Here is a 23,529-nt window from a genome sequence, read left to right as displayed (position 1 = left end):
CCTTATCTTTAAATTTATTATTAATAAAGATGATGACAATGATGATCTAATGATGCTAAGTACTTAGTTCAAACTAGGGGTCATGCCCTCATTAGTGCCCTTATACTTCATGTACTTACAGTACTGGGTTTATAGTAAATGCACAAGAGATGTAGCTGTCATTGTTGTGGTTGCTACTTATAACTTGGTTATTTCCTTTTATGGCTGTATTATATGAATGATGTGAAGAAATGAAACTTTAGTCTTAGTGTAGCGTGTAATTTGTTCTCTCATTTCTCATTTAAAGAACAACTGAATTTTTGTTTAGCTCAAATTTGATCAGAGTGGTATGGTAATAATCTCAGTTTTTAAAAATTTTCTTCTGAAATTGTGTTGTTTCCAACATGTAGAATAATGCAAATGGGTTTTACAGATTAATTTTATTATAAAGTGCAATTTTATCTGGATAAAGTGATCATTTTCATGCTGTTTCTTTAAGATACGGTTGAGGTCTTATTTTCCTGCCTAACACATCACTTGTTATTTCAGTTTACTACATGAATGAATGGTGTTATGTTTACATAAGCCCATACTCCTCCTCTTTAAACACTGTTTTTTGTAAGGTATCACACTAGAGATTTTTCAGAGCAAATTATAACCTAAGGCTGACTTTATAATGTTGCCATCTCAAACCCTTTGGGGAGTAGGTAGAGCATACATAAATAAATAAATGCATGCTGTCAAACATCCAAATAAAAGTGTGAAATATTTAATTTAAAAATGAGTATTTTATCTACATGGTGCCAAATCACCCAGATTTTTGGCTGCCTTTGAATATGGGTGGGCCTTGAGAGTCAAACTGGCAGAGCCCCAGTTGGTTTAGTATCTTTCCCTTTTATCTGGATTTGGAAAATGATCCAGAGCTGTGTCCTGCAAGCAGAAGTTTTGAACATGGACATAGTAGCACCCTGCTGGTTTTGCTGCCCAGGGATTTTTCTCTATTCCAGTTCTCCTAGTAATTTTTCTCTACAGAAAATGTGCTGTCTTGCCTACAAAGACCATGAGGCACAGAGATTCTTACTTGACACTTTTGACTGGTTTGGTGATAGCCTAAATCACCACCAAGTTTTCTTCCAGAATGGATATAGACAAATGTCACTTGGATTTTAAACTAAAAATTTTAAACATTCAAAGCCAGGTTCAGGATCTCTGATTTCTTAAATAATGGGAAAAATTTGGGTAACTCTTATTAAATCCAAAAATTAAAAAAAAAGACTTAAAATGACCTGGATGGTTGTTGGTTATAGAATAATTATTGAATGCTTGCTGGGACTAAATTTTTATAGCATTTTTCCTGTGCAATAATGACCACTCTCTATTTACAATGACGAAACTGAGGCTCAGAGAGGTGGTATAATTTCTCTAAGATCACACAGTTAAAGAATGGTAGTCAAGAGTCTGTGTCAGTTGGATTTCTTTTCTGGTTTTCATTACTGTGTTCTGATAGAATCTTGACACAATTGCAAATGAAATGTAGCCCTACAAGAGAGTAATTTGCATGTGGGAATTTTCAGTGTTCTTTTGTATCCACACCCCATTTTGCTAAAAAAAAAAAAATCCCCCCAAACAACAACAAAAAAAATAATATTGCCCCTTCTCCTGTGAGGGCTTCCAGTATGTTACTTGAAGTAATATATCCTATGTACCTGGGAATTACTCCTATCTCTCAACCCCTGGGAAGATTTTGTCAATTTTGGCTTTCTTCAGATTAGGTTATCAAAAATACTTTCTCCTGAATATAAAATTACTTATAGCATTTTGAAATTACATAGAAGTCCTCGTCCTAAATAGAATTCCTATAAATCTTTTCTGAACTAAGAGACTTTGTCCCTGCACACTCACAATTTTTATTACTTGTGAGACACCTTGGTTTAAAGTATAATATTGATAATATATGATAACATATGATAAAAATTTATTTTCCGTCACATGAGCATTGCATAAAGGAGAATTTTATCTGAACAACTAAAAGTTAGTCAACTAAATTTCAAAGTGTTGAAGAGAGTGAGATCAGTGACTTGGCATCTAGCATCACTACTTGAAAAGCAAAGCATGAGTTCTTTTCATGATGAATCCCTGGGTACAGGAAGGCATCTCTTCCATGTAACTGGAGGGAGGCACCAAAAGGTTGCTTCAGACAGAGTTCCTGCAAAACTCTAGTGGCTATCACTTATCATATGCTTTGCAGTGCTAATGCACACAACTGTATTCAGTAGTCCTACTTGCATGAATATTCACTTAAGTTCAGGTACTCTGAGTATCTGAGCATCCACTTTTTAATGAAGATATTTAGGGTGTTTATTTTCATAAGTGTGAGATAATAGAAAATATATAATATATTGTGGTCTCTGACTTGGGTTCCTGGCACAGAACTCCTAAAATTCTTATAATATCCTAAGTGATAAAAGCACTTAGTGACATCTTTTGATTTAATATTTATTATCAAAAACAATTAATATTGATTGAAAGCTTCTTGCCAAAGGCAGAATGATATAAAGGTTATATTCATTGGTATGTTAGCAAAAGGAATACCAGCAGTTCAGTATACTAACATGTGAGAAGGTTAAAGGAGGTGGCTGGTTCTGAGCTGACACACAGGCTGGCCCTGGGAGAGCCAGATTCTACCAGCTGACATCCTGAATGGACTCCAGGCCTCCAAAATTTCAGGCCCCAAACCTTACAACCCTTAGCATACCATGAACTTGACTTCTGAGTGGGGGACTACTGGAAACTAGGGGTAGAGCTGACTGGCTATGTTGGACCTAAAAATACTGAAAATGTGTACTGCTCTCTTTTTCTGGTTTCAGCATATTGACAGGCAACATGACACAGCTCTTTCAAGAATCTATGAAGCCTCCTTCTTGACCTCATGGTAATGAGCTTGGGTGATGCATATTGACCTTTGGTTCTTTCCTTTTCTCCCAGTCCTCTGGGTCTTGCCTGACCTCTTGCTCACATTTCCTGCTGGGAAGTGCCTAAAATCTGCTCCCCTGGCAGCTTTACTCTTGGGCCTTGGCTGCATGCTATGGGCCCTGCCTGTTTGATTGGACATTTGCTCACATCAGGATGGGTGATTTCAGAGTTTGACTTGTCCATATTTTGAAAATCCTTTTCTCCACTACTCCTCTTCACTCTCTTAATTCCCTTTGGATATCTTACTGATTAAAAATCTTTCAGTGCCCTGGAGTTGATTGCTTTGCTTTGATGTAAATCTTAGAACCCTTGGGATAGGTAACTTGGGTGGTTCCTTTTAATAGTTTGGAGTCCCTGGGAATCCCTTGGTTTTGTCCCATATCAAGAATAAAAATCACTTATCGCCACACATCCTACAGTCTACATTAACTTAGCTTAATATTCCATTGTAGTAACTAGCATAACTTTAGGGGACTTTTTTCCAAGAATATAATTTAATTCTTCATTATAGTGACATTTTATAGGACCTATCCAATCTATAATTGAAAATGTAGTTTTCATACAAATCTTGAGTGATTTACCTAAAATTCCTCTCATCTTTCCTATCAGTCTTGAGCTATTACATTATTATCCACGCTAATCGAGCACCCTCCTTCCACTATCCCCTCTCATAAAGATCTACTTTAAACCTTAAGAGATTGAAAACACAGTACTGTAAAGAGTTTTATTTTTTTCCTGAACTCTTCCATCTGTCTAAAAACAGAGCACCCCCAAATGACGCAACTGTCATAATTCCCTTTCCTCACAATTTTGCTATTAGGGAAGATTGACTACTATTATTGGGGATTGAAATCAGTCCTGGGTTTAGAAATCACCTAAGCAACCAATCACAAAGCTATCAGTCTCCCATTATCCTCTTTTTGAAAGTATTATGTTTATTGAAGTAACAATGATTTACAACACTGGATATGTTTTAGGTATATAGTTTTATACTCCTACTAAGGTATGTTCTCACCTAACACCCATCATGCAAGCACCAAAAAGTTTCTACCATAGTCCATTGAATTCCCTCCCCTTTTATTTCTATCCCATCTACTAACCCTCCTCTTCTGGTAGGTCCAATTCTGCTATTAGGATCTCTGAAAAGTATTTGTTTAGGTTTGTTATTGTCTGTTCCATTCCTTTGCTTTTTATATTTCACATCTGATTAAAAACATCCAATATTTATATTCTCTTTCCAATTATTTTGCTTAATATAGTCCCCTTCAGTTCATCAGTGTTGTCAGAAATAGCATTAAGTTCATCTTTTTTTATTTTATTTTATTTATTTTTTAAGATTTATTTATTTTATACACAAACTGGGGTACAGGCCAGATGTGCAAGAGGGTGAGAGGATTCACTAGAGACAGAGTGGGGAACAGAACAGGCAGACTGACCAAATACACTGCTGAGGGGAGCAACGGGCCAGACAGGATTGGTCTGCCCCGCCATGTGGGATTCTCCCTGGCTGGTGGGGAATTGAACTGGCGCTGCAGAGGCTGCGGACAGCTTTGCAGCGTGGTGCTCAACCACTGCGCCAACGGGGAGGCCCTCATCTTTTTTATAACCGAGTAGTATTCCACTATGGATACATAGCAAACCTTTATCCACTAATCTGTTGTTGAACACTTAGGCTGTTTCCACAAGTTAGTTATGATAAATAGTGCTGTAATGAATATGGGAGTACATATATACCTTAAATTTAGTGTTTTTATATTCTTCAGATAGACATCTAGGAGTGGAATTGCTCTATCATGTGTTAGATCTATTTTTAATAGTTGAAGAAACTTCCATATTGTTTTCCTTAGAACTTGGGCTAGTCTGCATTCCTACCAACAGTGGGTTCCTTTTTTCTCCACTCTCTTGGCAACACATGTTGTTTCTGGTCTTATTGAGATAGGCTGTTCTCACAGGTGTGAGGTATCATCTCATTAAGGTTTTAATTTGCATTTCCCTGATGATAAATAACAGCATTTTTTCATGTGCCTGGTTGCTACCTGTATGTCTTCTTTGGAGAAGTGTCTACCTCTTCTGCCCATTTATTTTTATTTGATTATATAAGCCTCTTGTTGGATGTATAATGTAAATATATATTCTCCCTTTCAGTAGTGTGTCTTTTTGTATTAATGATAGTTTCTTTCACTATATAGAAGATTTTAAATTTTATGTAGTCCAATTTATTTTTCTTTTGTTTCCCTTGCCCTTGTAATTGTAATCCCAAAGACATACTCAAACCAGTATTGTAGAGCATTTTGTCTATGTTTTCTTCTATGTACTTTGTGGTTTCTGATCTTACTTCTAAGTCTTTAATCCATTTTGAATTAATTTTTTGTTTATGATGTGAGATAGTGGTCTAGTTTCATTCTTTTGGTGTGGCTATCCAATTTTCATAGCACAATTTGCTGCACAGAATTTTTTTCCCCATTTTGAGTTCTTGGTCCCTTGTCATAAATTAGCTGTCCATATAAATGTGGGTTTATTTCTAGAATTTTAATCCTACTCCATTGATCTGTTTGTCTATTTTTATTTTAATACCATACTATTTTTGATTACTACTGCTTTGTAGTATAATTTGAAGTCTGGTAGTACAATACTTCTGTGTATTTTTCTAAGAAATGCTTTGGATATTTGGGTCTTTGTGACTTTATCTAAACTTAAACAATTTTGCTCTATTCCCTTGAATAAAGCAATTAGAATTTTGGTAGGGATAGCATTAAGTCTATATACTGCTTTGGGTAAGATTGCCATTTTAACATTGTGGTTTTTTTTTCAATCCATGAGCAGGGAATATCTTTCCATTTTTTTTTTTTTTTTAAGATTTATTTATTTATTTACACAAGCTCTGAGTACAGTCAGAAGCATGGGAGGGTGAGAGAATTCACCAGAGCCAGATCGGGGAACAGAACAGATAGAATGACAAAGTACACTGCTGAGGGGAGCAGCGAGCAGCAGGAGAGGTCTGCGCAACATGTGGGACCCTCGCCCGGTGGCCGGGTATCGAACCAGCGCTGCAGAGGCTGCGGGCAGCCTCGCAACCCAGCGCTCAACCGCTGCACCACCAGGGAGGCCCTCTTTCCATTTCTTTGTGTCTTCTTATTTAAAAAAAATATTTTATAGAGTTCATTGTATAGGTCTTTCACCTCCTTTGTTAAATTTATTTCTAGGTACTTACATCTTTTTAATCTGTTTATAAATGGGTTTGTTTTCTGTCACTTTCAATTCATTGTTTGCATAGAGGAAAATAACAGGAGCTTGTATATTGATTTTTTAGCCTGCCTTTTTGCTGATAATGGTTTTCATGTGTGTGTGTAGTCTTTAGGGTTTTCTATGTATATCATCAGGCCATATGAAAATTGTGATAGTTTTATTTCTTTCCCATTTTGGATTCCTAGTATTTCTTTATTTAATTGTGCTATTTAGAACTTCCTGTACAATGTCGAATAACAGTGGTAAGATGGGCATCCTTCTTTTGTGCAAGATTTTAGAGGAAAAACTTTCAATTTTTCCAGCCATGGGTATGATGTTAGCTGTGGTTTAGTCATATATAGGCATTTTTACATGGAGGTATATTCCTTTATCCCCATTGTACTGAGCATTCTGATTGTAAATTGATATTAGTTCCTGTCAAATGCATTATCTGCATCTATTTATATGATTTGACATGATCATATGTATTTGTTCTTTCCCTTTGTTGATATGGGAATGACGATTTATATGTGTTAAGCTTTTCCTGCAACCCTGGGTTAAATCCCATGTGGTCACAATGTATGATCTTTTTATGTATTGTTTAATACAGTTTGCTAAAAATTTTTAAAGTATTCTTGCATCAGTAATACTGGTCTATACTTTTCTTTTTGGTGATATCCTTGTTTGCCTATGTTATCAGGGTATCATTTTGCAGCTTCATAAATTACATTTAGAAGCATTGCTCTCCTTCAATTTTTTGGAAGATATTGACAAAAATAGCTATTAGTTCATCTTTGAAGGTTTGGAAGAAGTTATTTGTAAAACTAGGCTTTTAACTTTTGGGACACTTGTGATTTCTGTTTCAATTTCCATCTATTCTCTTAAGTTTCATTTGTCTTTCCTACAAGTTATTTGTTTGCCCTACAAGCTATTTGTTGTATTCCCCCCCCACTTCCTCAATCCCACTTAAGATGGCCTATAAGTTCCAAATTTTAGCTGGTTTTTTGAGTTAAAATTTTCTGTGAATTCCCACAATCTTAGTGAATAAAAAGCTATCTTTTCTCTTGTTAATCTATCTTTTAATTTAATTTACTTGTCAGTTTACATTTTACACCCCCAGGATATGGGAAAGCATTTCCCTCCTGACAAACCAAAGTCAGAATTCTCAATAAAAATAAACCTTGTTTTTCCTATTCCAGATGCTATCAAAACTCTTTGGAGTTGGTTTTCCTCCTCCACAGCAATAACGTCAGCTTTGTGTAGTTAGCAGTATGATGTTGATATTTGGAGAGTCAGTACTTCATTTTGCATTTCTAAAATAGTACTGTATACCTTTTCATACATAATAGGTAGATTTCCATGCAATTGGCATATTAGTACTCCACCTGAAATCATACCTGAAAAAAATCCTTTAGTCAGGAGAAAAATCTTGAAAATATTTGAATCAGTTTAATTAGAACTCAAATAAAAATTGAGTGCTGTCCTTTGATTTGCAAGGTACTAATGTCCCAGAAGATATTAATTCTGCTATTAAACAATTAGTTTGAGGACTGAGTATAGCTTTTTGCTCACAAACTGGGATCACAACATACTGCCTGAATTGGATTCATAAACCACTTGTATCTATAGTGGAGTTCATTAAATAATTTTCCATAGCTCTCTTCATCTGTTCCCCTAAATGCTAATCTAGTGGCAGATAAGAGAGGCAACTTATGCATAATGAAGCCCTGGTCTTGTCCTCTTTCAAAAGGCTCATGAGTGCTCAGAAAAGCTAAAGAGTATGCCTTTAGGAGCAGTTATGGGTCTTGGTGTCCTAGAAACTAGTCACAAGGCAGCACAATTTTTTCTAATCCGTGACAATAATTTGTAGAACATATTTCTGCTTTTTATTTTTATTTTTTAATTTTTTTTAAGATTTTATTTATTTATTTATACAAGCACTGGGTACAGTCAGAAGCGCGGGAGGGTGAGAGAATTCGCCAGAGCCAGAGTGGGAGCAGAACAGGCAGACTGACGATACATTGCTGAGGGGAGCAGCGGGCGGTAGGAGAGGTCTGCGCGCCTTGTGGGACCCTCGCCTGCCGGCCGGGGATCAAACCAGCACTGCAGAGGCTGTGGGCAGCTTCGCAGCCCAGCGCTCAACCACTGCGCCACTGGGGAGGCCCCATATTTCTGCTTTTTAAATTGAGATAAAATGATAATCCAGATTCTGCTTTTCCCTGTAATAATAAGACTATTTCAGTGTGCAGCCAAGAACCACTGACTGGTGTTTCCATTACAGAAACCGTACAATTAAACTAATTAATACTTTCCGTTATAATGAAAATTTGTCATAGAAGAAAACAGACTGAGTTTTCAGCTCAATAGGCTAGTACAGAAACAATGTAAAGAACACAGCTATTGATAGTTTTAGATTTAGTAGTCACATACAGAGAACAAGTAACATAATTGATCATAAGACTTTAATTAATAAGAAAAATATGAAGAATTAATACTATTCTTTGGAAAGACATGATTATAGTATCATTTGGAAAGGTCAAGCCCACTGCAGTAGGTATGTTAAAGTTAATTTACAAAAATGTTTTTAAAATCTTCCAGGTATTTTAAGTGGTGTAAGTTTTATTAAGTTTATTCACAGATATAATAAAGGCAATACAAACAATGTTAAGAGCAGCTATGTGGCAAGAAATGATATAATACAGATAAGGAAAATGAAATTATGGTCTTGTAAGATTCGATCTCAGGTACCTTGGAGAATTGGCACTAAGGCTCGTTATCAGGCCTAAGAAACAATGAAATTGCTCTTAAGAGGTTGTACTTCATGGAAACCAAAATGACATCAAGCTTCAATGATTCAATTATAAGGAAGACTGAGTATGATGTTTTATGGGTTATTTTTTTCCCTCCAATAGAACACAAGAGAGTTCTGGCTGGTGTCTTAATTGATGTTTTAAAATAATAAAAAGAATTAAAAAAAATTCAAACAGCCTCTTCATATTTGGCCAAAAAGCAATATTGAATGTAAGTATTAGCAGTTGACACAAAGGATGCTTTATGTGGAAAATATCAGAAGGTAGGCTATTAAGAACTGTAATAATACTAAAAGACCTCAAAAAAGAAAGGGAAAGCATAAGAAATAAATAGGCAGAAAATAACAGAGACCAGAGAGTGCCAAGGTGTTCCTGATATTATAATGCTTCTTTTCTTCTCCCAAGACATTTGAGATTCTAATGAGGGGAACAAGTCCATCCTGCTAGCACTACAGCTGAGTCAAGAATGTGACTTTCAGGCAGAATGGGTAATGACAGGAAATCTGTTGCAAATAAGTCTAATGGACAGTCAATTTGACTCCTGCTGAAATTTCTAAGATCCATTTTGAGGTCTGTTTTTGAGCAGGAAAACCTGAACCTCCTGTATGCAATGTTAACTTTAATGACACCACCCTTACTCCTGTCAAAATCCAAACTCGTTAGTAGACTGAGAGAAGAAAGCAAGTCTTGAAGGCATGTTTCCCTAGCTGTATTGTTAAAGATGTAGGTATTGTATCCTCAATTAAAGACATCTGGACTGATTCAATTTTAGATTGAATTTGACTAAATTGTTTCAATGTCAGGCAGATACTGTTCCACTGTGTCCTTGGAAACACAGTACCTTCTAAGCTGTTGTTTGACCCTTCTGTTTGTGAATAAAAGGAGGTGTGAGGAGAATCCACTCTGATCAAAAGATACTATTGTTCATGCCATGTATTTGGTACTATGGCATGAACCATTATAGAGATAAGATGCCTGGTTTTGAGAAGTTTATAATGGTATAGAATTAATATGATTTTGCTTATCTGGGGAGTGTTTTGCTGGGCAAATAGCCAGATTATTCATTACAGAAATTCTCCAACAAGACTTATTATCTCTTCAAAGGAAAGTGTCAATTAACAGTTTGTGTTCCAAAATTCTTTGACTCCTTGGTCTTAAAACACTTAACTCACTCTCTTCACAATTATCATATCCTTGCCCAATTATAATCAAGTCCCTGCATTGAAGAACCCACTTTAAAATCAAGCTTCAAATTCTCAGTGAGATACAGCCTAGCCCTTTTATTTCCCAGACCTTATGGGAATGCTTCTGAATGCTTCTTATTGTAGTAAGCACATGGATAGTGCTTCTCTGGAGTTGTTTTGGGACTAAGACTTCTGGGAGATATTTGAACAAATATAAAATCTTGTGCCCAAAAGGCAAAAGTAATACCTCTGGAGTCAAACCAACACCTGAAAGTTATTCTACCTAGGCAATTTTCTGTTGCATTAGCCAGAGGTCTATGTGATTATGTAACAGAAAATTGACTCTGAAAAATAACTGTAATTGTACCATCTGACAAGTAAACTACATGAGAGAATAGTAAATTCCTTTTACATGAATACCTTGTAAAGGAATAAAGAGAAGGGACTAGATTCATACAGGCCCCACTTTTATTTTTTTGCTGAAAAGCACTTTTAACAAGTTACTCATTTTAAAAAGGCATCACTGTTCTTTTTGCTTGTATCTTCTTTACTATCTAGTATAATTACAGAATAAATTAAGTAGAGTACCACAATATGCATTGTTACACTCTAGTGTAAGCTGTAGTTAGTTTTCTAAGAAATTTCTATTATAACACTAAGTTCCACTGCATTGTAACTCTCCAAAATATTATCCTTTGGAGTTAAAATTTTCCTTGCTTCTTTTGTGGTCAAATATATATTTTTTTCTTTTTGAAACATAAGAGAAAGATTGCCTACAGCTGTTTCTGTGTTATTGGTAAATTAAATCAAAAAGGCTATTTCCATTATGAAATATTTTATAATATCTGCAAAACTCAAAAAATAAAACTTATCACAGCAGAAACCCTCATAATTCTTAGTGTTAAGTAAAAGACAAACTTTTTACTTTTTTATTATTGTTTTTTAGGTTAGAAAAAAGTCAGCCCTATCTAAGTTAAAAATCAGATAATTAAGCATATGCAACCACTTAACCTATATGAAAAAGACATCATTCTTCACTTATTGATACATATTAACTAAATGCCTATTTTGTACCTAATGTTATATATATCACTTATGTTTAATTTTTCCGGTATCCCTGTGGGCTAGATACTATTTTGTAGATGAAAATGCTGAAACACTAGGTTTCAGAATTTAGGAAAACAACTAGATAAAATTGAACTTTCTAGAAAATTGATGTAAACTAATTTTATTCATTCAGTGAATATGTAATGTATACCTACTATATGCCATTAGGACTACAAAAGTGGGGAAGATAAACATGGTTCCTGCCCTCAATAGACTTAGTAGGCTTTTTAACTATAGGGGGTCAGGTTTCTATAAACTGAAATAAGTATATCATATCTAACTCTATGCTTGGTTCTGTGAAAGAAACAATGTTATTGGTTTAGGTCAGAGGACAGAACACCTTAAGTGAAACAATATGAAAAACTACTATCATTGTGAATGGAATGGTAATTATAATCTGTGCAAAAATTCAGATTCCAAATGTCTTAAAATATCAGTATTGGAAAGACATAATTATAATAAGTCTGTGACTGATTTGGACAGCATGACATTAATTTTAGAGCTAGGAGCAATTGTAGAGATAGCTATTTAATTTTGTCATTTTCAAACTATACTTCTAGATGTCCATGAAAGCCTTCTAGTCCCACATGATGGGAAGAGAATGTAGATAGGAGAAACAAAAGCAGACACAGGGTTTTCTGTTATCCATTTCAGTAAAAACAATTATATTTTCAATTTCATAAATTAATATTTAACATTATTGGAAGAAAGGGCGCTGTTGCCAATCAACATAAAGATGACATGTCAAAAACATTTATTTGGTATTACTAATACCCATGGAAACCATTATCATTTACTTTTGTTTTGGATTACATTGAAAAATGGAATAATTAGACAAGTGACTGGTCAAGACAAGAATTTCAGATGTGATCATAATTTATGCAAAATGTAATCATATAGATGTTACTTAAGAATTCATTCCAATATTGAAGAAGTCAAGTGGATCATATAGTCCGAAAGGCATAGATTCATTCACTTCATTAATAAGGAATTTCAAATTGGAGTTGGAGGTAAAAGATCATTGATGGAAGACTTTAGAAAAAAGAAACTTCTGACTACAAAGGAGAGCCTCTCACACATGCAAATCACTGGACCTAGGAAAATCTTCTGTCTTGATCAAAAGCATCATAAAATACCTACTTTATTGCCTTTCTTCATTTTTCAGAGAAAATTCACGTGAATTGAAGTCATTCTGAATAAAGGACCCTCTCCTGTCAGAAAACAAAACAAAGCAAAACAAACAAACAAAAAAAACAAAACATATTATCAAATTCATGTATAGAATATCCAGGAACAAGTAGCAATTTATCAAGGTTAGGAAAGTTTTAATTTTCTAAGCACCTGTTTAGAATAAACCATACACTCCAATTGGAAGACTATTATGTCTTATAGTACTTTGCAGCTTTGGAAATGACCATTAACCCTTTATTTACTTATGCGGCATCTAAACACACATTTGTGCTTATGACTACTTGGGAGCTATCATGCTGGTTAAGGGTAACATACTTGATGTCAGATCAGGAATATCCAAGATGGTCAGGGAGAGAAGATAAAAACCCCTCAGGGCAGAACCGGGGCTTCTATGTCTGTGTCACTGGTGTTTAGCATTTAGCAGAAAATAAATATTCATCGAATGAATTAATGAATGCATAAGAACATTAAAGACTCAGGTAAAACTATACAGAAGTTGAAGGTTGTGATAGGCTAGTGGGACAGAATAGAAAACTAAGGAAACATTCAGATAGTCACCAAATATAAGGAATTTAAAAATGAGACAAAGCTCATCTCCCATGGGAAGTCTCTTACAGTATGCTTTTAGAGGAAATCTTCCCTGGTCACAGTCCATCCAGCTCAGAAGAATTAAGGTCTATTGTAATGCAGCAATTCCCTGAGTTGCTAATTCATCCCTTGTTTGGGGCCACTTGAGTAATATAAACTCCCCTCTCTCCCCCAATCTAGTGATGATTTACAAAGTTGTTTTTATCCAAGGATATGATCTAGGTCACATATAATTTAGTAGACTATATATTTGGAAATATTAATACAGATTAAGAAAACCTTATCAGAAATTTGGCTGTATAGATTTAACCATATGAGTAGATATGATGGGATTAGAGATTGACTAAGAGGACCACTTGATAAATGTATGTGTCTACTACCTTCTTGTCCCGACCAGAGGGATTCGAGAGGCATGGAAGAGGGGCTGGGGATGAAATGAGAGGCTGACTCTTTTTGATGTGCTGCAAAGCGGAACCTTTATTTCCTACTGCACCCTGTTTCTATACCCTCTGCCGCGCCTGCGCTTTCCCTGTTCCCTCTTTCTGGACGGTGTGGGTGTGGTGCTTTCCTATTTGCTGACTGCCCTCATGTACAGTTTTCATTGGCGGTTGGATAACGATATGCATTTCAAGCTGTGCAACGCCTGCCGCGGCCCTGGACATCTCCCCCTTCTTTATTTATGTGCGAACCTGTCCTGTCTTAGGTTGAGGCATTCACAGTATCATCCTTACCCATCATCGCAATCGCTGTGTCTGCACAGCAGCGCTGTCTTAGGTTGGTATGCCCGTAACGCCCTCTTACCCATCCTTGGCTCACAGGGCATGAAGGGCTATGTTGATCCATACTGGATCCTGTTGTCCCGGGGCCCATTGCGCTTGCCTTAAGGCCACGCGCAAAACGCAGCAGTGATGGAGGTGTTGAAGAAAAGGATATGCTACCAAAAGCAGGCTGCCTATCACCACGGCAGCAAGGAGGCCAAAACCACTCCAGACCTTTGCAAAGGAAAGGATTTTGGAGAGCCAAGATATGAAGGCTCCAGGCTGTGTCACCACAGCCTTCGTGGAGTTAATGGTGACAAAGTTTAGTCAACTGTAAGGTATAGTTGAGGAATTTCTTACTCCAGGGGCCACACAGGACGGCATTAAGGTTTCCCACTACGGCTGAATAGTTGTGCAAAACCACTGGTGTGCTACAGGAGTATTGGTATGCAGGCATACATGCAATATGAGAAGTTAGCATAAGCATATCAAGCTCTTCTTTGATTAACACTCTCTGCTGGTTTAGATTTAGTATTCCTATGTAGATATGATTATTAAGTGCGTTTTGTGTAGTTAGCGCAGTTGCCACCTCTGAGGACAAAGCGTTGATGGTTTCTGCATTGGCCACCAAGTTAGATAGGGCTATGGCTGTTCCTGCCATGGCTGCTGCAGCCGCGGCAGCCACAGCAACAATTGTTGCTGTGATGCCAAAATCCCTTTGTGTTGGATGATGACTGGGGTGGCCGGGTTGCTGAAGTTGACTGGCAACAACAGCGTACTGGGGAACCTCATAACTACTACCAATTGTCCTTGTGACGCGTTCCAGCATGATTGAAGTTGACATGGGACAGCCAAACAATTAAGCTCGCCCTCTGAGAGGGTCGAAGATTTAGTGCTAATCAGGTAGTAAGGGGGTTTGACACAAAATCCACTCCCTAGGGGGAGAATTTTGTTACGGGTTTCGTTGACCGTTTCTTCAAAGATAGAGGAGATTGTTTGCTGTGTGTGAGCCATTCAATGCCTCGTCCTTTTTCCCTGTGAAGAGGAAAGGCTTCCAATTTAGGCAGGAAATGTTGTTACAAAGGTACCACCCGGCCCACACATTCAGTGCATGTTGACCCGGGGCACGGAAAGCCCAAGGATAAGGGGGCTGCAACGTGTTTTGTGGTGGGGGTCTGGGTCCCCAGAAAACCAGTCCTTCCTGAGTCAGGAACTGGCTCCCTCGAGGCATGCAATGATGCCATCACAAATCCCTCCCATCCAGCCAAGTGGTATCTCTATCCAAATCCCAGCAATGCTCTACTGGGGGAACACTCCAGCCATACACAGTGTGATTCTTAGCTTTGAAGGGGTTGAGGATGCCCGTCAACCTGGACATATTCCCCTGGGAGTTATTGCCCTCAAAGTTCCCCACCGATACATTAGTCAGCGCTATACAAGTAAAATTGCTCATCATGTTCTCAGTCCAGTTTGTCTGAGGCGGCATGGTCTGAAAGCAGAGGGCTTCTGTGAGATTCCAAAACCCGGTGATATTTGCTGCCGAGCTGTCAAAAGGCACCGAGGGAAGGCCGGTGGACAAATTCGTGGCGTGGACCTGGGGAAACATGCCACTATGACGGTGAACTGGAAGTAGGAATGGCGGATGATGGGTCACCGCCCAGCGGATCTCCCTTGACACCGTCACGGTCAGGGTCATCAAGAGATGGGACGGTCAGCTGACCTAGGAAAAGACAAACACTGCCTGGTGTTTGGGTTAACACCAGCGCGGGCGATTGCCAATTCCCTGAAGACGGGTCTTTCCACCTGGCGGTACGTAAGGGAGGTCGGCAATCCGGCGTCCAATGACGATCTGCCGCCGAGCGGGAAGAAGAGTCCAGCGTTAAAAAATTTAGGGTAAATAATGCTAAGGTTAATCTGTCCTTGGGGGATCGGTACTCCCCCTTTTGTTTTTCAAACATGGACTTTAGGGTGGCGTGCGTGCGCTCCACGATAGATAGCCTGACCCTGGGGATTGTAAGGAATGCCAGTGCGATGTCGTATAGCATGCTGACTGCAAAAGGTAGCAAAAGCCTTGCTGGTATAACCAGGGCCATTGTCAGTCTTCAGAGCCCTAGGGCGGCCAAGGGCTACAAAGGTGGCGAGCAAGTGAGATATAACATCCTTGGTCGCCTCGCCAGCATGGAGCGTGGCGAAAATGAACCCGGAGAAGGTGTCAACAGATACACGGATGAAAGCCAAACGGCCGAAAGCAGAAAAGCGCGTTATAACCATCTGCCACAAATCATTAGGCAAGAGCTCACGAGGGTTTGCCCCTCTTGGACGGTGACTACGCCATGGAGGGCCTGTGCCGTGACTTTAATTTCACCTGTATAATCCTGATCTATTAAACCCAAAACGACCTAGAGACCTTTTAAAGCACTGGAAGAGTAACCAATAATTAGGCCTATTATGCCTTCTGGCAAAAGGCCGTATACGCCTGTTGGGAGAAGCTGTACTCCCATGGTTGGCGTCAGTACCGAGTATGTGGTCACAGAGAGCTCGTATCCTCCGCTGCCCTTGGTGGCGCGAGGGAGGTCAAAGAATAGTTTGGCTGGAAGGTCTGTATGTCTGCCATGGTCTGTATTGCCCCGTACAGCTGGGGAGTCCGGGGCTTTTGTCCCCCGCGGCCGTTTCCCTGTTGAAGGGGGCAGCCTTTGCTGTCAAACTTAGAGCGACATTCATTTGCCCAATGGGAACCCTTCCTGCATTTTGGGCAAGGACCGGGCAATAGCTTCCGTGATCCCTGGACATTGGGTGGAGGGATCATAGCCCGTCCCAGGGCAGGGCATTGTGCCTTAAAATAACCTGCCTGCCCACAGGCGAAGCAGGCACGATTTTTGTCATTTTTGGTCTGGGGGAAGGCGGAGCCTCACAGGGCTGATGCAATCACACTGCCCGGGATTGACGCTTCGCTGATGTCCTTGCACAATCGTATATAATCCTCAATGTTGGCTCTACTTTTCCAGGGTCTAATTGCATCTTGGTGCCATTTATATGCATTTTCAAATGCTAGCTGTTTAACTAAGGGAATGGATGCCTCTGTGTTACCTAACATATGGCCCGCTGCCGTCATTAGCAGAGCCACAAAATCAGCGAAAGGCTCGGAAGGTCCCTGAACTATGCGTGTCAGGTTTATGTCTGCTCCTCCCCGGTCCCTATAGCCCGCCAGGCTGCTTTGGCCGCTACTGCAACCTGAGCGAACACAGCAGGGTCGTAGTCCTTTTGATGGTCGCTTCCTGCATGTTGTCCCTCCCCAGCTAGCAAGTCTTTGCTGCATACGGGAAAACCCACCGCCCCGGCATTTTGACGTGCAGTACGTTTGCAGTTTTCAAAAAAGAGCCCCTTCCAGATGAGATAATGTCCAGGGGACATGACCACTCGACACAAATTTTTCCAATTATCAGGTGTCCGGTTTTTATCAGTGTAAGAATCTAACAGGGATTGAGTGAAAGGACTTTGCAAACCATATTGTGACACACTCTCCTTTAATGTCTTTGTGTCCTTAAAATCAGTGGGTTGAGGCACTCGTGTGCGTATACCCTGGACATCCACTTCATGTACAGGGTAATAGTGGGAAGATGGTGTTAATAGGTTCTTGATGGCTCTCAGAAGCTCTGGGATGCTTGTGGCATCCTGCCCCTCACGCCCCATCACCCCCAAGGGCTGCTCCTCAAGAGGCGCACTAGGTGTGGCAAATGGCGGCAGCTGAGACGGAAGTGGAGCCTAAGATGGCGGCGGCTGCCCAGGCTCCGATATGGGCGGTGGCCTTGGCTCATCCATATCCAATTCCTTCTCCGAACCCGATTCAGAGGAGGAATCATTGGACGGGAGTGCCTTTTGGGGCCTTCCGGGCCCCCTAGCTACCCGTCTCGCTGCCTCAGGATCTTGTTCTAGCCGTACTCTGCTGGAATCGCTCTCCGATTCTCTAGCCGAACAAAGGGCGGCTGAAGCCGTGGCTCATGCCGCCCCACTGCCTGCTTGTAAGGCATCTCTAATCAGCCGCCACAAGTGGGAAGGAGTGAAACAAAAATCCTATCAATGAACACTTGCCATGATGTCCACACAAATGTCCACATTTGCATTGAGCACCAATGGTGGATTACAGGCCAGCAGAGTATTTTAGATATCTTGGGTCACAAGCTGCTCCATTTACTTTTTGGCCCCCTGGTTCAGATTTGATTCTCCTCTTCTTTGGGGCTTCCATATTTCAACATTTGGGGAAACCGCGTCTTTTCCATACAGGCCTCTGTGTAGCTGGAGATCTCCCCCCACCTTAATCCAACCTTCTAACATCACACAGTCCTGCTTCAGGAACCAGAGACTGGTCTGACTTAATGTTTCCACTAAGAACCGTGCAGCTCGTCCTTTAACTGGGGTGCCATAATTGTGCAGTAAGATTTCTAAGGCACACGCCAGCTGCCCCTTGGACACACTATTGCCCATGACTCCTAGTCTCCCCTAACTTACCTGTAACACAGCCGGCTTACCCCTAGACTGGTACCTCAGCAAGACCCTCGTGTCCATGCCCCACGTTGGGCGCCACCTGTCCCGACCAGCGGGATTCGAGAGGCACGGAAGAGGGGCTGGGGATGAAATGAGAGGCGACTCTTTTTGATGTGCTGCAAAGCGGAACCTTTATTTCCTCCTGCACCCTGTTTCTATACCCTCTGCCGCACCTGCGCTTTCCCTGTTCCCTCTTTCTAGACGGTGTTGTGCTTTCCTATTTGCTGACTGCCCTCGTGTACACTTTTCATTGGCAGTTGGATAACGATATGCATTTCAAGCTGCGCAACGCCTGCCATGGCCCCGGACACCTTCTATCATATAATTCTAAAAGTTCATCACTAAGCAGTGTGGTGAAGTGAAATGAGCACTGGATGTGGCATCAAACCCACCTAATTCCAAGTCCCAGATTTGCCTTTATGAACTGTGTGACTTTGAACAAATTCCTTACCTCTCTAGACCTTAATTTAGAATACCTGAGAATAATTTCCATTATGTAGAGTTATTGTGAAGTTTATACAAAAGGGTAAGGTAAAATCTTTGGCCCATAGCAGGCTATTCAACACATTGCTTTTATTATTTCATTGCTTTAAGATATGATAATTTGGAGGGGGCGGAGCAACATGGCGGCGAGGAGACGCTGCGAGTAAGATCTCCCATTAAAAAAAGTTAATAGGGAGGAAAAGCGGCAGGTCCCAGTGAGAACTGGGACATGGAAGATAAACGGACGACTCCAGCAAACTGCCCGAAGAAGAAAGTTGCCATAAAAGAGGACGAGAAGGGAGGGAAGCGCAGAACCCTGCTCCCCTCCCCCGCCCACAGAGGCGGCACTCTCCGACCGGCAGAGATGAGGGAAACAACAAACCAAAACGCCCAACAAGAAAAACGGATGCAGCAAGCGGGACTGTGAGTGGAAAGGAACTATTTCAGCCACCACACCCCGTGAACGGGAGCTGAGGCGAACCCTGCAGGATCCGCCGCGGAGGTGAGCTCCACGCGCCATTAAAGAGAGCCCCGCCCACCAGGAGGAGACCAGCACCAGCACGCAGCCCCGGCCGCCCGGTAAGCTTGCGCGAAAGCGGCGCTCGGATTGCAGCTGCCCAGATCCCCGCGACTGCGACCTAGGCTTGCGGGGAGACGGCGGAGGCCCTCCCTGAGTGAGCAGGAACAAGGTGCCCAGGCAGGGGAGCGGGATTCAAAAGGCGCCATTCCCGCGCCACTGATCTGGGCTACAGCCCGCGTCCTGGAACTGAGGGCTTTGGAACTGAGACCCGGGCGGAGGCCCTCCCTGAGTGAGCAGGAACAAGGCGCCCAGGCAGGGGAGCGGGATTCAAAAGGCGCCATTCCCGCGCGCCACTGATCTGGGCTACAGCCCGCGTCCTGGAACTGAGGGCTTTGGAACTGAGACCCGGGGCACGAAATTAGGGGCGTGGGTTCCCCACGACGGTGGGGCACAAGGCAGACACAGCACCCCAAAGCCGTTGAGGTGTACCCTACCATCCCCGCTCTGCTCCCTGTCCCACAGGGTGGAAAATCAGCTCCCCAAGGGCTCTAGGAGAGATCTCTGGCGCCACCTAGCGACTTGACCCCAGCACAGGCTACTGAAGGAGCTAGTGGCCAGCTGGGGAGTTAGCCCACACCGGGCCCCTTCCGAACAAGTAGTCTGAGCCCACAGGGAGAGCGAGCACCCACAGCCGGGGCAGACCAGGCGCGCAAAAGAGTGTGCCTGAGACCAGACACGCAGGGAATGTGTCCCACATCACCATTTTAGAACAGGGACATTTCCTCAGTAAAGACTACCTGCAGAAGGCTTCCTCAGGAGCCAGAGGTGAGCGGGGGAAGTTCGCCCACGCCAGACCCCCTCTGGCCTGCAGTCCAAGCCCAGAGGGGAGCAGGAACCCACCGCCGGGGCAGACCAGGCACACAGGGGAGTGTGTCCCCACATCGGCATTTTAGAACAGGGACCTTTCTCCAGTAAAGGCTGCTTGAAACTGACAGATGACTCCTGGAAGAACCAGAGGGGAACAGAGAAGCCCACCCAAGATGCCGGCCAGTCCCAACAACACAGTGTCCCAACGCATACGGCAAATTAGAAAACAGACAGTAGGGAGGAGAAGAACCACACGCAACCTAGCAACTCTCCAGAGAAAAAGCACACCACAAAAAGAAAGCCAGCCCCCAGATTGCAACGACAATAACTTGGAAGAATTTCTGAGCCTTCCAGAAAGAGAATTTAAAATTGCCGTGATTAAAAAACTGACAGAAGTCATAAAGGAAAACAATGATAAGAGAAAAATAATCAACGATCAGAAGAATGCAATTGAGTCCCTAGAGAGGGAAAACAATGGTCAGAAGAAAGAAATTGAGTCCCTAAAGAGGGAAGTAAAAGAAATGCAGGAGATCAAAGAATTAATGGAAGAACTAAAGAATTCTGGGAAAAGCAATGAAAGCAGAATAGATGAAATGGAAGAACGAATAAGTAATCTTGAAGACACAGAAATAAAAAGAACCAAAACAGAAAAGGAAAGAGAAGTACGAAGGAAAAAGAACAAAGAAAGACTTCGGGAACTATCTAACTCCATGAGGAAAGGAAATATAAGAGTTATAGGAATACCAGAAGGAGAGGAGAGAGATGTAGGAACAGAGAAAATATTCAAAGAGATAATTGAAGAGAACTTCCCAAATGTGAAGAAGGAGCTGAAAATTGATATACAAGAAGCAAGAAGAACACCAAACTTCCACGACGAAAGGAAAAATACAGCAAGACACATAATAGTAAAGCTCCCTAGAATCCAGGACAAGGAAAAAATAATGAAGCTGGCAAGAGGGAAGAAACAGATAACATTCAAAGGAAAACCAATCAGGCTGACATCAGACTTCTCCGAAGAAACACTACGGGCAAGGAGAGAGTGGAGGGACATAGTCAACAGACTCCAAGAAAACAGATGCCAACCAAGAATACTCTATCCCGCAAAGCTCTCCTTCCTCTTTGAAGAAAGAATATGGACCTTCCCAGACAAACAGAAACTCCGGAATTTCATTGCAACTAAACCCCCACTCCAAAAAATACTACAAGGAGTCCTAAAGCCAGAACCTCAGAGCGACGAATAACAATGAAAGAAGGCCAAAAAAAAAAAAAAGTTATTAAAAGAATAAATAAATAAAATCAAAGGAAAGACAAACACAATGGCAAATACAGATGTTAACATATCAATATTAACTCTAAATGTAAATGGACTAAACTCTTCAATAAAAAGACACAGAGTTGCAGCCTGGATTAAGAAACAAAACCCAACCTTTTGCTGTCTCCAGGAAACACATTTAGCTACAAAAGATAAAAATAGGCTCAAAGTTAAAGGATGGAAAACAATCCTACAAGCAAATGGACCAAAAAAGAAAGCAGGAACAGCTATACTTATATCAGATAAAACAGATTTCAAACTCAAAAAGATAAAAAGAGACCCCAATGGTCACTACATTATGATCAAGGGGACAATACTTCAAGAAGAAATAACACTCATTAACATATACTCACCAAACGAAGGAGCACCAAAATATATCAGACAACTGTTGTCCTCTCTGAAAACAGACATCAGAGAAAACACATACGTAGTGGGAGACTTCAACACACCACTATCAACAATGGATAGATCAACAAGACAAAAAATAAGTAAAGAAACCAAAGCTCTAAATAAAGACCTAGAGCAATTGGGCTTAACAGACATCTATAGAACACTAAACCCCAAAAAAACGGAGTACACATTTTTCTCAAGCGCACACGGATCATTCTCCAGGATCGATCACATACTGGGGCACAAGACAAACATCAACAGATACACCAAGATTGAAATCATATCAACCATCTTTTCTGACCATGAAGGCATCAAACTAGAAATAAACCATAAAAAGAAGGCAAGGAACTTTCCTACCTCATGGAGATTAAAAACCACACTACTGGAAGACCATTGGACTAATGAGGAGATCAAAGAAGAAATTAAAAAATTTTTTGAATTGAACGACAAGGAGGACACCAATATCCTAAATGTATGGGATGCAGCAAAAGCAGTAATAAGAGGAAAATATATAGCAATAGAAGCTCACATCAAGAAACAAGAAAGAACGCAAAGAAACAACCTAATCTCGAAGCTCAAAGATCTAGAAAAAGAACAACAAAAAAACCCCAAAACCAGTAGAAGAAAAGAAATAATAAAAACCAAAGCAGAAATAAATGAAATTGAAACTAAAAAAACAATCCAAAAGATCAATGAAACCAAGAGCTGGTTCTTTGAAAAAATCAATAAAATAGACAAACCCCTAGCCAGGCTCACAAAGGAAAAAAGGGAGAAAGCACAAATAAACAGGATCATCAATGAAAGAGGAGAAATCACAACGGACACAGCAGAAATCAAAAGAATAATCAGTAACTACTATGAACAGTTATATGGAAACAAGTTTAATAATCTAGAGGAGATGGACAAATTCCTACAACTCTACAATCACCCAAAGCTAGATAAAGAAGAAATAGAACACCTAAACAGACCAATTACAATTAGCGAAATTGAAATGGTAATCAAAAACCTCCCCAAAAACAAAAGCCCAGGACCTGATGGATTTACAAATGAATTCTACCAAACATTCAGAGACGAATTAGTGCCTATCCTTCACAAACTCTTCCAAAAAATTGAGAAGGAAGGGACAATACCAAACACGTTCTATGAAGCCAACATTACACTAATACCAAAACCGAACAAGGACAACACAAAAAAGGAAAACTACAGGCCAATCTCCCTAATGAACACTGATGCAAAAATCCTCAATAAAATTTTAGCTATCAGAATCCAACTATGTATCCATAAGATAATTCACCACGACCAAGTTGGATTCATTCCAGGGGCACAAGGATGGTTTAACATCCGAAAATCAATCAACGTTATCCAACACATCAACAAAAAGAAATATAAAAACCATATGATAATATCAATAGATGCTGAGAAAGCTTTCGACAAAGTGCAACACCCATTCATGATAAAAGCCCTTGAAATTCTTGGGATACAAGGAACATACCTCAACATCATAAAGGCCATCTATGACAAGCCAACAGCCAGTATCATTCTCAATGGTGAAAAGCTGAAAGCAATTCCATTAAGATCTGGAACAAGACAAGGATGTCCA

This window comes from Talpa europaea (genome assembly GCF_964194135.1).
Source record: "Talpa europaea genome assembly, chromosome: 14".
NCBI lineage: Eukaryota > Metazoa > Chordata > Mammalia > Eulipotyphla > Talpidae > Talpa > Talpa europaea.
This window is presented reverse-complemented; position numbering follows the sequence as displayed.